The sequence below is a fragment of the Hippoglossus hippoglossus genome, chromosome 17, assembly GCF_009819705.1.
Source record: "Hippoglossus hippoglossus isolate fHipHip1 chromosome 17, fHipHip1.pri, whole genome shotgun sequence".
Lineage (NCBI taxonomy): Eukaryota > Metazoa > Chordata > Actinopteri > Pleuronectiformes > Pleuronectidae > Hippoglossus > Hippoglossus hippoglossus.
Genome location: NC_047167.1, coordinates 16,181,270 through 16,194,330, shown reverse-complemented (window position 1 = coordinate 16,194,330; position 13,061 = coordinate 16,181,270). Strand labels below are relative to the sequence as shown.

General features: G+C 44.2%; 1 protein-coding gene and 1 long non-coding RNA gene across 2 annotated transcripts in view; one reads left to right on the top strand and one right to left on the bottom strand.

Moving 5' to 3' along the window:
* LOC117778033 overlaps window positions 1–13,061 on the top strand; it is a 303,640-nt gene that overhangs the window by 9,162 nt on the left and 281,417 nt on the right. Inside the window, exon 2 of the long non-coding RNA XR_004616718.1 lies at window positions 1,528–1,534. This is a non-coding gene — a long non-coding RNA (uncharacterized LOC117778033). The remainder of the gene's footprint in view (window positions 1–1,527; window positions 1,535–13,061) is intronic.
* Window positions 1–13,061, bottom strand: part of agap3 (ArfGAP with GTPase domain, ankyrin repeat and PH domain 3) — a 117,629-nt gene that overhangs the window by 91,171 nt on the left and 13,397 nt on the right. The gene's annotated exons all lie outside the window — the stretch shown is intronic.

The following is a 13,061-nucleotide window of genomic DNA, read 5'->3' as shown; positions in this document are numbered from 1 at the left end:
AAATCTGCATTTTAAATACCGTCCACTAATCAATCAAATAACAACACTGAATGTGAACCTGTAAGCTCATGACAACAGCCCTGATGTGTCACACTTCTACACAACATCTATAACGACTATAATCCAAAAAATCTTCTGAGGCTGAAGAGAGGACAGATCCTTCCTGGCCAGGTGTCCCCTGACTGATGTTTTCACAAACCGCTGTCGGCCTCCAGCTGCACAAAGGCGGGGGGGGGGGGGTGTACTCCCAATTTGCCACGTTGTTGCGACCCTCCTCGTTTCGCAGCAGATGGACGAGGGTCAACATCGCTGTCAGATCATCGGCAACAGGCCCCCGTGCGGCGTGTGCCAATCGCCTGCCTCCACTCGCACCGGCCCACAAACCCCTGTTGACTCCACGCCCACTTGCCCATCCATCGCACAGGCAACCAGTTGCCTAGGCAACCCTCTAAACCCTCGCGCCTGTTTAAGTGTCAAGACAAATTCTGTTTTACATTTTACTTGCACAACGGTTCATTTCTCATTCATCCGTTCATTCATGAATTTATTCCGACATCTGCCTGTCGCTTTGTGTGAGCAAACCAGATGCTCAAATTGTTACTGGTCTGTCTCCAGATAAATGTGAGATTCGACATGAGGAAATGAAAGAAGCTGCATTTATGCCACTGTTTTCTCTCATTGTTATAGATGACAAAGAGCATAAACTGCTACAGTCTTCTATCTCCACACAAATAGGACACGAGTGAAAAAATGATATGGACCCTCGACAAAAAGCTCCGATCGATAAGAATAATCATCAGTGAATGTGAGATGATTTCACCAAAGAGATTTATACATACAGAAGTGAAGCTGTGATAAGAATCCAAAGGCATGATCAAAATCAATTATCAAACACAAACTACTGGGTAATCTCAGCAAACAGCATCATTTCAGTTACATAACAGGAGCCACATTAGGAGGTCGTCAAATACAAATCAAACACTCTTTATAGATTATAACACTTTTTATACATTATCCAAAGTGACAAGGTTGTTCGTATTTAATTCTAAATGACCTGCGGCTACATTAAATTAAAAATCTAATTAAGATCATTCAGAAACATCATTTTAAAAGGTATTTCACTGAGCCATCCAGATAATCCACTCTCCAGTGATTTTTTTTTGCACAGTCACTCGTCACCCAGCGAGCCATGGCAGCCACCATTCCACGCCCAGTCTGAACGCTGTGCAGCCGTCCGATTAACCAGCACCGTTTTATTCTTTCTATCAGGAAACAACACTGGTTAGGAAATTGAAATCTGAAATTGAAATCTCCTGTTTGCTTCTGTGTCATAGTGAAAGAGTGAGAGATAAGCAAAAAGAAAAAAAAGGGAGAGACAGAATCAGAAATGACGCTCAGTTCAGCCCGGCTGCTGTTGCATTCATCAGTGCCATTGCTCTGTCAAAGGGGGCGTGACATGCACAGGCAAACTCACTATGAAGCACAAGGGCACGCAGCACACAACACACACACACACACGCTCATCAGTGTCACCGTTGACGAGTCCTTCGCTGTACAAATCACAGCAGGAGTGCAGACGATGGAAGGAAATGGAAGATTACATAAAGAGAAACCGAGAAGCACAAGCTTTATGGAACGCAAACATCCTCCGGCATGAACACAGACAAAACATCCTCCAACGTTAATCAGCACAGTCAAACTGGAGATTAATACACAAAATCGGCATCAATTACAGATTTCCAACTTCCAATTACAAGAAGTCAAGCAATCGTCCTTTTTGCGCGCAAACGCCACAAAATGGTGGCACAGCTCCGCAACTGCACACAACACAAAATGAGACAAAACAACAAAACACCTCTATCAGGACAGCCTCAGTGCTTTCATGGGTGTTGTATTTTCTTTTCTTTATTCCTCATTTCTAGTCTACATTCAACAGAGCACTGCTGTCATGCTCTGTACTGCCGCCCACGTTCACCCTTGCAGAGAGCGAGAGAAAGGAAAGAGGGTGAGGGAGGGAGAGAGAGTGGGAGGGAGGTAGAAGAGAAAACCTTGCTTTCACAGCGAGGCCGACGATACATTATGGGAGGACAAACCATATTGCTCCATGCTGTTTCTCTTACAAATCACTACATGCATAAACAATACGCGCACATATTGTACAAATCCAAGGTGGCATGCCAGGCCTTGATTACCACGGCCCTGGTTGCACGGCTGAACGGAGCCGGAGGGGAAATGCATGCGCTCTGTAAATCTGTACACCAACAGGTTGTGTTTATGTTCTTTATGTAATGGGGGGGGACTTGTTTACCCTTCCCAAACTTCAGCAATTTCCTGGTAAATTAATTTAAATGAGAAAAAACTCCTTTTATTTGAGAAGCCAATTCGAGAGGCTCAGGTAGTGTTTACCCCTCGGGTCAGAGCAACATTTATTTTTATGCTGGAGAAGAACAACTCCTGCCTCCATGTTTTCTCTAACATGCATGAATCCTCCATTAAAAAAAAAAAAACACAACTACAGCTTTTCCGTCTAGACACGATTCAATTTCAAATCCTGACTGCGCTGCAGCACAATTATGAAAATCTCTGAAACTCAGCTTTCATAATCACCTTATGCAAAAACCCGTAAGATCTTAAAATGGTGTGACAGTAGAGTTAGGTAGGAGCGCTGCACCGAGCTGGAGCTACGGTAGATACCAGTCAGAATACTGAGGTGATGTCCTCTTCATTTTTTGTGTTTGCAACTCAGAAGGAGACTCAGATTACAAACGTGCACATGGACAATATTTAATGAGACAATTCTTTGGTCGACAAAATAAAACACAAATAGCCATAGCTCACGCAGATTATATTGCTGGCAGTGTTGAAATTGGTTTAAACCACCATTTAGATATTCATATAGAAAGAAATTGTACTGGTTAGCACTGATAGCCAGAAGGTTCCCGGTTCGAATCCCAGTTTGGCCAGGGTTTTTCTGTGTGGAGTTCTCCAGCTTGCTCCTACTGTCCAAAGACTGGGATTAGTTGAGACCCTGAGTCGAGTGAGTGTAAATAGTTGTTGTCTCTGTATGTTGTCCCTGTGATACACTGATGACCTGTCCAGGGTGTATCCCATCTATTGCCTGTCAGCTGGCATTGGCTCCAACTTCCTCCTCTACCGCTAAAGGATAAGCTGTAGAGATAATGGATGGATGGATGAATAAAATACGATTGTGATTGTTTTCCGAGGATGGGGGCAGGACTTGTTTTTCTAAAATCCTGGCTTCAGCTCCTTGTAGCAAAATGATATCAGTCCGAGTAAAGTGGTAGTCGCGTTGGACTTGACTGAAGATCCCTCATGACCGTGACCCATATTACTGCGGGGGGGGGAGGGAATCCATCAGAGGCACATCATCAGCGAGGATGAGCTCCTCTCGCGGGATGAGAGTCATGGCTCATATTCAAGGCCGTGAAGTCTGTGAACACACACACACGCAAACACTGGCAACCCACTCCCCAACAAACATCCCCGCCCCCTCAAACAGCCTATTATAACTTCCTGTTCCTCCTCGTCTCTTTTTCCCTGCAGAGCCCGCGGGATGTAAAAGGTGAAGGCAAAGAAGTAGCCACCAGTCTATTATGGCTAGTTTGGCTACAGCTAGCAGCGATGGGGTGAAAGAGGCATGGAGAAGGAGATAATCAGACGTCTTTGGCAGCAGCAGGTCCACTGAGCGAACTAAAATGACTTCTCCATGCAGCATGAATTCCATCTGGCTTAGCGGCAACACTGACGGAGACAAAATGTTCCTTACTGTAGCTTTGCTGTAAGCATAAAACCTGGGTAACCATGGAGAGCGGATTACTTAATTCTCCATCTCTGCTCACATCACCAATTAGCCGCCCTGCTTTGAATCCAAAGACAAGAGGGTCAGAGCTGACAGTGTCTGTCGCATTCTCCATCATCCACACACGGAAGAGTATTATTAGTACAGAGAGTAGCCCATGGCAGCCGATATTAAAGTACAGCAGCACTGTGAACACATGCTCAGAGCATCTTTGGTCTCATTATTCTTGCAGCCAGCTATTAGGCAGCTAGCGCTCTCATTACCTGGAGAAAGACAGCTCTCTGCAGTTCAGTGCTCTCCGAGGAATAGAGCTTAGAAAGAGACCGGGCACCTCTACATCGAATTCGACCCTAACTGCTTAAAATTAGGTGGTCACCGCAAAGAGAGGAGGAGAAGAAAATCCTTTTTATGCTGCTAAATGAAACCTGCAAAGTAAAGATTATAAAAGATTACAGAGCGACTGCACTGATCCAGGCTGCTGCTTGATTGCAATGCACCCAAAACTGATGCTTCCCTGCAGCCTGCGACTAATCCACGCTCAGGGGATTTGCTCTTATGGGCATGTTTTTTGGATGCCAGATGAGCTGGATGTTGTCTTGTTGAGAGGCAGGGCAGCCTACGTCAGCACCGCCGGCTGCAGTCCAACACCGCAGAGCAAGGACGCAGGACAGACAAGCGTGAAGTGCAGAGAGGCCTTTTTCCTCCAGGATTTTCCTCTCGAGCCTGGCAGCGCTCCGAGGCTGCGAGTCTAATTCTGCCACCAGGCCAGTCCCTGGCATCCTCTCCAGATGGTGGTGAACAGGGGGGTGAGCGGAGGGATCAGGAAGAGATTGATGACTGGTTCCTGACTACACATCCGGTGGCTGAGTCCCATTCTCCTCCTCATCCTCCCGTCATGTGCCAGGCATGGCCACGGAGACCGGATGCTCCCATGTCTTGGTGCTTCAGAAAGGTGTTAAGCTGTTTATTAGTAACAGGACATGATGCTGTTGTAGTATAGTCAATGCAAGAGAGGCTACGGGAGGCCACATGAAGCCATTCAACAAAATAGAGATAAAGGTGTAATGCAAATTTTGCTGCTTTCAGACATAATGATAACTTAAATTTTATGGCACCTTTCAAGGATTCTGTACATACTTAAGGGAGAAGGACATATTTAAGGTGAAAGACAAAGACAAGGACAGATTTTATCAAATCAGGTCATATGCTTGGATAAAACATAGATTCTGAGGATTTTACCTCTGAGGAATTGAAATGGGGACATTTTACAGGCAACTGCACTGAAGTCCAGACATTTTCCTTAAAATGTGCTGTCGATTTCCCCAGCAGAACTTCTATATCACGTCCTGCATGCTCTCCCTGTTGTTACATCTGACTCAGACAATTTCCTGCTGCATTAAATGCAGAATCTGGAAAATGTCTGAACCAAATGTTCTAGATATTTGAGTTCATGTCTGAAAACAACTGTAATGACTTGTGTGCTTCTGTACCGGCTTGTTATTTTTATTCAATTTATCACAAATAGTGAAAAGACAGAAAGGTTGTATGACTGTAATTAAGATAAAACCTATTAAAGTGCTGTTCTAGCTAACACAGAAACCTTCACCTGTGTGCAACATAAATTCTAAAAACCCATTGTTGTTAGATAACTATTGTGAGACAGAAGCGAAAAACTAACACTTGAAATAATTTATGGCCTCAGTGAGACCAAATCTGTGTGCGTGAGAAGAAGAGAGAGAAAAAGAAGAAGCGGTGCAGACTGTGTGGCACAATGAATGGGAAGATTGCAAAAGATAGAGCGAGAAGACCACAAAAGACAGAGTGAGCGCGTCACAGTAAATTTCACACTCCAGGACCAGCAAAGCGAATCATCTGGCCAAAGAAACGCTAAGTCCGACTGTAGCGTGGAAAGAATTGCATCAGCTTCTATTTTCTCTAAGTTTTGGAGGCTTTTCAGGAGATGCTCTCGCCAAAACCCGACTATGTGATGCTGAAAGAATCCTTGAAAACACACATTCGGAGGCTTCCCCCTTCATTCGGAAAAGTTGATGAGACAAGGAAAAGTGGCGACTCTTGCCACTTGACAAATTATGGGCTCAACGCGCATCGGAGGAATGTGAAGAGCAGCGGTGACGTACCAAAAGAAAAGACATTTTTCTGTCCTTTTCATCCAAATTGCCGTCATTATCAATATTCATACTCTGAGAGCCTGGTGATCCATCAGTAGTGGTCTTAGAAAAAAAAATGACACCATCATCTCGCAGTCATTTCCTTCTCTTCCAGATGGCATAACGGGGGGAGTGAGGAAGAAGAGGAGGGCAACTCTGAAGTTGAGCGCTGCTGTTGTGTCTGTGCCAGTTGATTTATGATGCTCTTCTTTAAGTATGAGGCTGCAGATCTTACACAACTCCATTCAGTCGCAGAAGCCATAAACCCCACCACAGGGCGGACATGAAGGACGCCTGCGCCGCCTGTGCCGGAGCGTCTTCCTCTTTGATTTTACAGTCATTACAGAAACAGGACTGTAAAAGCCAAGCAAGTAAAGAAAGACTGGAGCCGTGTGGATCACAGAAGCCTCCCATCACCATCAGATGCTGTTTTCAAGCCTCATCTCTTCAAGTCAATTACAGCGCATATAGCATCTGATGTTACTAAAAGCATCCAAAAAACACATAAAAGCATAGCTACGACACAAACAGCACGGTATTGTAACGAGTGTGTGAGTAAACATGTAATTTCTTTTACAAATACTGCTTGTAGAGGTAAAACTGAATTATAAATGGCATGTTATTATAGAGGTTTAGGTGTGGAGGTGTCATTATAAAGATGGAATCTTTAGTAGTAATAGTTCCTGATCCAACAACATTTTGTTAAAGGATTTAACATATTGGTACTTAACCCTTTGAACCCTGCATTAGAAACAGTCCACTACTGCCTACATTTACTGTGATGTCAGAGTATTTAAATCCTTCATACCTCTAAAATCTGTTCAACCTCAGCTGTAGGGTTATGTTCGTCCGTAAACTATAATAAATGATACCAGTGCTGAAACTGCTGAAAATAGTTTTGCTAAATAAATAAATAGAACATTCTTATCCAAATGATTTCTAAAGACAGAAACGTGAACAAAATATATATAACTCTGCATAAGTTATTTGCTGTCACTGTCTGCACTTTATACATTTTCAATCCATTACAGACGAACCATTTCAGTGGTGCTTACATTGAAATGAGTGAAGCAGATATACAGTCAATAAAGGTTCATAAAAGCAGGGCTGATAAGGACACGTTTGATATTTGATTAATGCCTTGGTCTTAAATTCGTGTTGCTGCACATTTGGTGAGAGCGGCTGTTACATAACGTGTGCAGTCACCAAATGTTCAGTCGTGCATCGTGCCCATTAAAAGACCTGAAAGTTATTTGATTTTTATCACACAAAGCCTTTTAGATTTCGTGTGGCCACCCACTGCCAAGTCCACGCTGCCCATGTCGATAGCGAGTAATTAAGAGGCGTAAAAATAGTCCCAAATCGTTCGGCAGGTGCCAAGTGGAGCTTCAAACCTGCACCTCTCACCCACGACTGCCACACAACTGGAGGGATCTCTATCAATCTGTAAAGCTGAGTCAGAGCTGAAGGGTTGTAGGAGTTGCTCTTGACTGACACACAACATTAACCTGTGCACATGTTAAATGGCAAATGCTCAGGCCAACGCAGATATTGAATGATGAATCGCAAACGAAGTTGATGAATCACACCTTTTTGTATTTTTGATCTGCTTTTGCCGAGCATGAAAAACAGTCAGTAACAGCATTTATCAAAATAAGACTAATCCCATAAAGGACACATTATAACATGCAAGTCGAGCCAGAATGCTAAATGATCTGTATTTAAGTAGCACTGTTCTAATCTTGATGACCACTTACAAAAATGTACAATTCAGTTTTACCATTCACACACACACACTCATTCATTCATTCATTGAATCTGTGTGCCGCTCTTTCTTCATCACACACAGCCACCAGGGGCAATATGGGGTTCAACATCTTGCCATGGGGCACTTCGGCACGTGGAGTGGGGGAGACTGGGATCGAACGGCCGGTTAGTGGGGAACCAGCTCAACCTCCTGACCCACAGCTAAACAAAGCCCAAAGCATCCCAGAGGACGGACTTTTTTTTGATTCTGTGAGTGGGAGGAAGTACAGACGCATCGTCCATCTTCATATTCTGCTTATGCCACGCAGGGCTCTGACCAACCACTAACAGCACCTTCGTCCCAACCATATGGAAAGTCTGCATACAATAAGACAAGCCTCTTCAACAGCAGCGTGGCCAAAACGTAGACAATAATTACACGGATGGCTTAGCAAGAGAAGAGGAGCAGGCGGATTGGACAAATTGGTGTGTTATGATGAGTGGCAGGGAAGTAGGCCAGCTGAGAGGATGGCAAAACCCATCTGTGATCCTCTCTGGTGGTTATCACCACGAGCCATCCCCACGCTCCAGAAGAAGATGTGGAATGATTGGCTTTCCTTAGACCTCAATACGTCATTGCGACTGCCCTGCTTATAACCTGCCCCGGGCCATATGCTCCTTTCCCTTCACAACACACGTGTCAGAAATAATAACACTGAAAATCTACTCAGCACAGAAACCAAAGAGTAATGTGTGTCCCCCCCCCTTAATTTGACTCTATCCCTCAAATGATTAGAATGTGACAGTAGCCAAGTCAACATATCAAAAGGCTCATGGGTAGATTGGCTGTTTGCACATTATATCAGGGGAGAAAGTTAAAACTCTTTGGGCATTTGAGCTCATTAAAAGGCAAATATTATATTCATTTCTTATGGAGCGCCATGACCCTCGGGGGTACCTGCTGTCACACACAATGTCCAGATGGCCACAGCCACAGAGCTCGGCCTCACTGATACACAGGTATTAATGCAGTCCAACAGCTGGCTGTTAGTAATACTGAGGGTGGAAGGGCAATAAGTCGAGGCTTTGTCTGCTCGAAGATCAACAGAGCAGACGGAAGGTGAAACTGGCCGACTATCTCTGTATCCAGATGTGTCATTTAACAGCATATCACGATATGGCCGCTGCTCTCGAGTGTGTGTGTGTGTGTGTGTGTGTGTGTGTGTGTGTGTGTGTGTGTGTGTGTGTGTGTGTGTGTGTGTGTGTGTGTGTGTGTGTGTGTGTGTGTGTGTGTGTGTGTGTGTGTGTGTGTGTGTGTTCATAATGTCCCGTGTTTGTTTGGCTTACCTGCAGAGATGCATGGTATTGGGAATCCGTCAAGATGGTCCAATGGCAGCGCCGGGCATTAGGGGAAGGAAAGAGAGAAAATCAATGAGGAGTTCGATACATGTTAAGTTGAAAATAAATCAGTTCGGACGTCAGTGGGTTACGCATCAAGACAGCATCTTCCATTATGAATCAATTATATGTATTCTCCTATATGTGTACACTACCCCCGAACCTATCTGCTGATCATTCCAGGGATCTGTGGACACATCCAAACACTGAGGATCACTGAAACATTACATAAGCGCTGTGGTAAATTAACAGAAATCAGACCTGATATTCCAGGTCTGCTGTCAACACATGTCAATCTTCTATTCTCTGTCGTTCTTGTTTTTCTTGTCAATATGATCCCAGGTTTGTTCTCTTTAGAATCAATTCTCAATCAGCCACCCGATAAGTTTTATTTTCCATTGATGCAATAACCAGTGAGTTCAGTTGACAGTTCAGTTTGTTGATACTTGTTCATGACACTGCAATCAGTCTGCCATAACTCAATAAAGCAGTTGAATAATGTATCTTAAATACCACATGAATAATTCATCAAATCATCACAAAGAAACACGAGGTGTCAGGATATGATTTATCCCCATACGTTTGATATTTTCACATCGGTCATCAGAGATGTTTTTATAGAGTTTAAACTATCTTTCCGTGTGCTGTTTCAGCTCCAGTCCACAAACTCTTAACTGAGGCAGTTGAGTATCCATCTGTATCTGTCTGTATCTGTCTGTGCCCTCTCCCCTGTGTTTCTATCTAACCTGATAGAAAAAGGCCAGACATGGAGAAGAAAATGCGTCATGTCAAACCACTTTCTTTGTTACTGCCCTGCATTTATAGCTATTTTCTGTCCACCTCAGGTCAGGCTGACTTGATATTACAAGCCACCTTTATCCAAACAATCACACTAGGAGGAGTGCGGAAAGGAAACCATGCTTCTCTACTGCAGGACTTTACAGAAAATGATCGATAATAATCTGCTCATAAAAGGTTTTTTAACATTATGTAACATTTTTAACATTCAATGGGCTCCGTAAAGGTCTTTTTAAACAAGGGAACCGAAAAAATGCTGCTTGGAGTGGGTGTTATTTTCTCCAGATGGACACAAGAAGAAGGACAAGTTATCCAGGATGTTCCAAGTTAGGCTCTGCAGAAACAACCAAACAAACTAAACTGCTTCCATGTTGAGGAAAAATTAATGTGTGCGGTGCCTCCTCTCCTTTCCACCGTACGTCCAATAACTCACAGTCATCCAAAACCGCTCCATGTTTGGCCGTGCAGTAGCTATCCCCGTCCTTGAGTCAGTGCAGGCTGAGGTGTTGCATTGCTCAGCACGGGTCATATGCAACCAGGGCAGTTTTCAATGAGTCACTGAGATACCAGTTAATTCACATGCCGCATCATATAATGAGCCTGACTAGTTGTGACGGCAGCAAAGAAGATGTGACTGTGACCAACAGAACCCACAGACCATAAAAATAACAACTGTGGACTAAAACTACAGCTGATACACAGGGTGGTGGATGGTGTTAGTCCTAGTCACTGACTCACTGACCTCACTGAAAATGAGGCCCCTGTTCAGACCTGATATTAACAAAAGTCCTGAGAGATCTGATCACCTGACATTAAAATGTGTCCTGAATGTGTCTCCTGTGACCAATTGGGATCTTATCTCACTTTCCAGCTGTGTATGCAAATAATCACATTCATTTTTCAACAATCATTTTTGTTTGCCAAGACCAAACTATGTTGCTTTTACATGATCGTTATGTGTTGGTCAGTGCTGATATTGTGGCCACAAGCAAATCAAATCATATGGACACTGATAATCGTAAAAATACATTTGATTCCTGGTGAAACTGAGACGTCAGCTGAGTAGGCGGTCGGCCCACCATATATGACCCAGGACGCACCAAGGGGTCATCTTCAGATTCCCTGTTTTCACTCCAAAACCTGATGGTATTCAATAGGGGTTGGAATCGCTAGGTAACTAGGATACGCAACACACACTGTAACTTGTCAATGTCCACATGTGCCATCATTTCAATGTAAAACAACCATTAACTGGCAAAAGTCCAAACTGTAAGTCAATATCGACATTTGGTGCCGTATCGATAATCGTATCTCATGAGTCAGGACAATGATATAATGCCGTATTGATATTTTGCCCCACCCCTTCAATTCCATTGATTAACAATCAATAAAAATGGCTGTAGATTAGTTTTCCAATGATCGACATGTTAATTTATCAACTCATAGTTTAACTAACGCCTGTAGTTATTGTGTGTGTGTCTTGCTGCCTCTCACACAGTTCAACCTCCATCTCCCTGTGAACTCACACTGAAATAAAAGAATATGGAAGGGGAATGATTGGACGTTCACAGTCGATTGAAAGGCTGAAATGTCTCTCACTTGTAATTTCCCTGCTGCAAACAGTCCTGTGCCGATGTTCTAGGGAACAAATACCGTGTTGAATTGTCCTGTCTATCCAAACAAATCGGAGCAGTAGCTGTGGCTCACTCAGCCTCAGGTCGACTCGCCCTCTGGGTACTCTATCTGAAGAGATCTGATCCTTCCTTTGTCAGAAATAAGGATGTCTAGTCCTGGACCAGCTGCAAACAAAAGGGTCTGAGGCGGCAGTCAGTGTGATGGGAGGTCAATTATCTGCACAGAGGCTACAGAGATACCGAGAGGAAGAAGAAGAGAAAGAGGGGTGGCTATAATCCTACAAAATGGTGTAGATTGATTGTGCCTGACATGTAGTGTTAGAAGGCATCGTAGACGGCAAAGCCACCCACCCCCTCTACGACCCCAATTCATGATCCTCCGTCACAACATGACACTGCTCCGTCACCTTCTGCGTCCCTACCACCCCCCCTAAGAATCAAACCACAACCCCCCACCGCATCCATCTCCTCGGGCCATCCAGGGGCAAAGGCCTGTGTGTGTGGGGAAATTCACACATCCAGACAACACCACGAACACACTCACGCAGAGCTACTCCAGCCACCTACTAGTGTTACATAACACATGCCACTGCCTACTCGTCCGCCAGCAGATCTGCACTACACTCAGACAGAGATCTGCATCACCACAGCACCTACACTGCACAAGTATTCACCTCACGGTTTCTCTGCGTAGAAAGACACGTGGACAGGTCCTCGGGGCTGCTGATGCTAAATGACCCATGTCTGTCCTGACAACGTAAACCAAGATTTCACTCGGATGGATCTTTCCCAAATGTGACATCTGAAAATGTGATAGCGTGAGTGTGGCCAAGGGATTTGTTTTCTGTGTGGACCACAAATCGTGCCCAAACTCTCCCTCGCCAGCCCACTAAAGGTAGGGTCCTATTTACTAAAAGCCCCATTGGCATGAAGAGACCACAGGAAGATTTTTTTTTTTATTGTTTAAACAGACAAAATGTGGCTTTGAATTATCTTGGGCCCAGATTATCCGCCAATTTCTTAGGCCAAAGCCAGATTTCATGCCAGATTCTGACAAAACAAACGCTACCCTTTTTTGAGCCGAGGTCTCTCGAAGCCAAATATGTGAAAAGCCACAATTTAGTAGTGAGAAAACCTTCAGAGAGGCCCTAGAAAAACAGCAGTAATGTGAGTTATCGCTCGCTTCAAACCATCTCTTCTTTGGTGCAAGGACTTGCATTAGCAGAGCTCTGCAAGTCGACAGCACAGCGCTGCTAAGAAACCAATTTTCGGAAGAAATAAATGTGCTGTAAACGTCTTGCAAAATGGATACAAATGGAGCTCTGTGCTTTAATTCAGCAGCGAGGATGGGGGGGCATCTCTAGACAACAGTTGGTCCAATTTCACAACAGAATGGGCCCAGGAGCACAGTGGGTCCTGAGATGTACGGTGTGGCATCACGGAGCGCCATAATTCCTCTGTTTTAATTGTGCGGTATTTTATTCGAGGGCAGCAGTT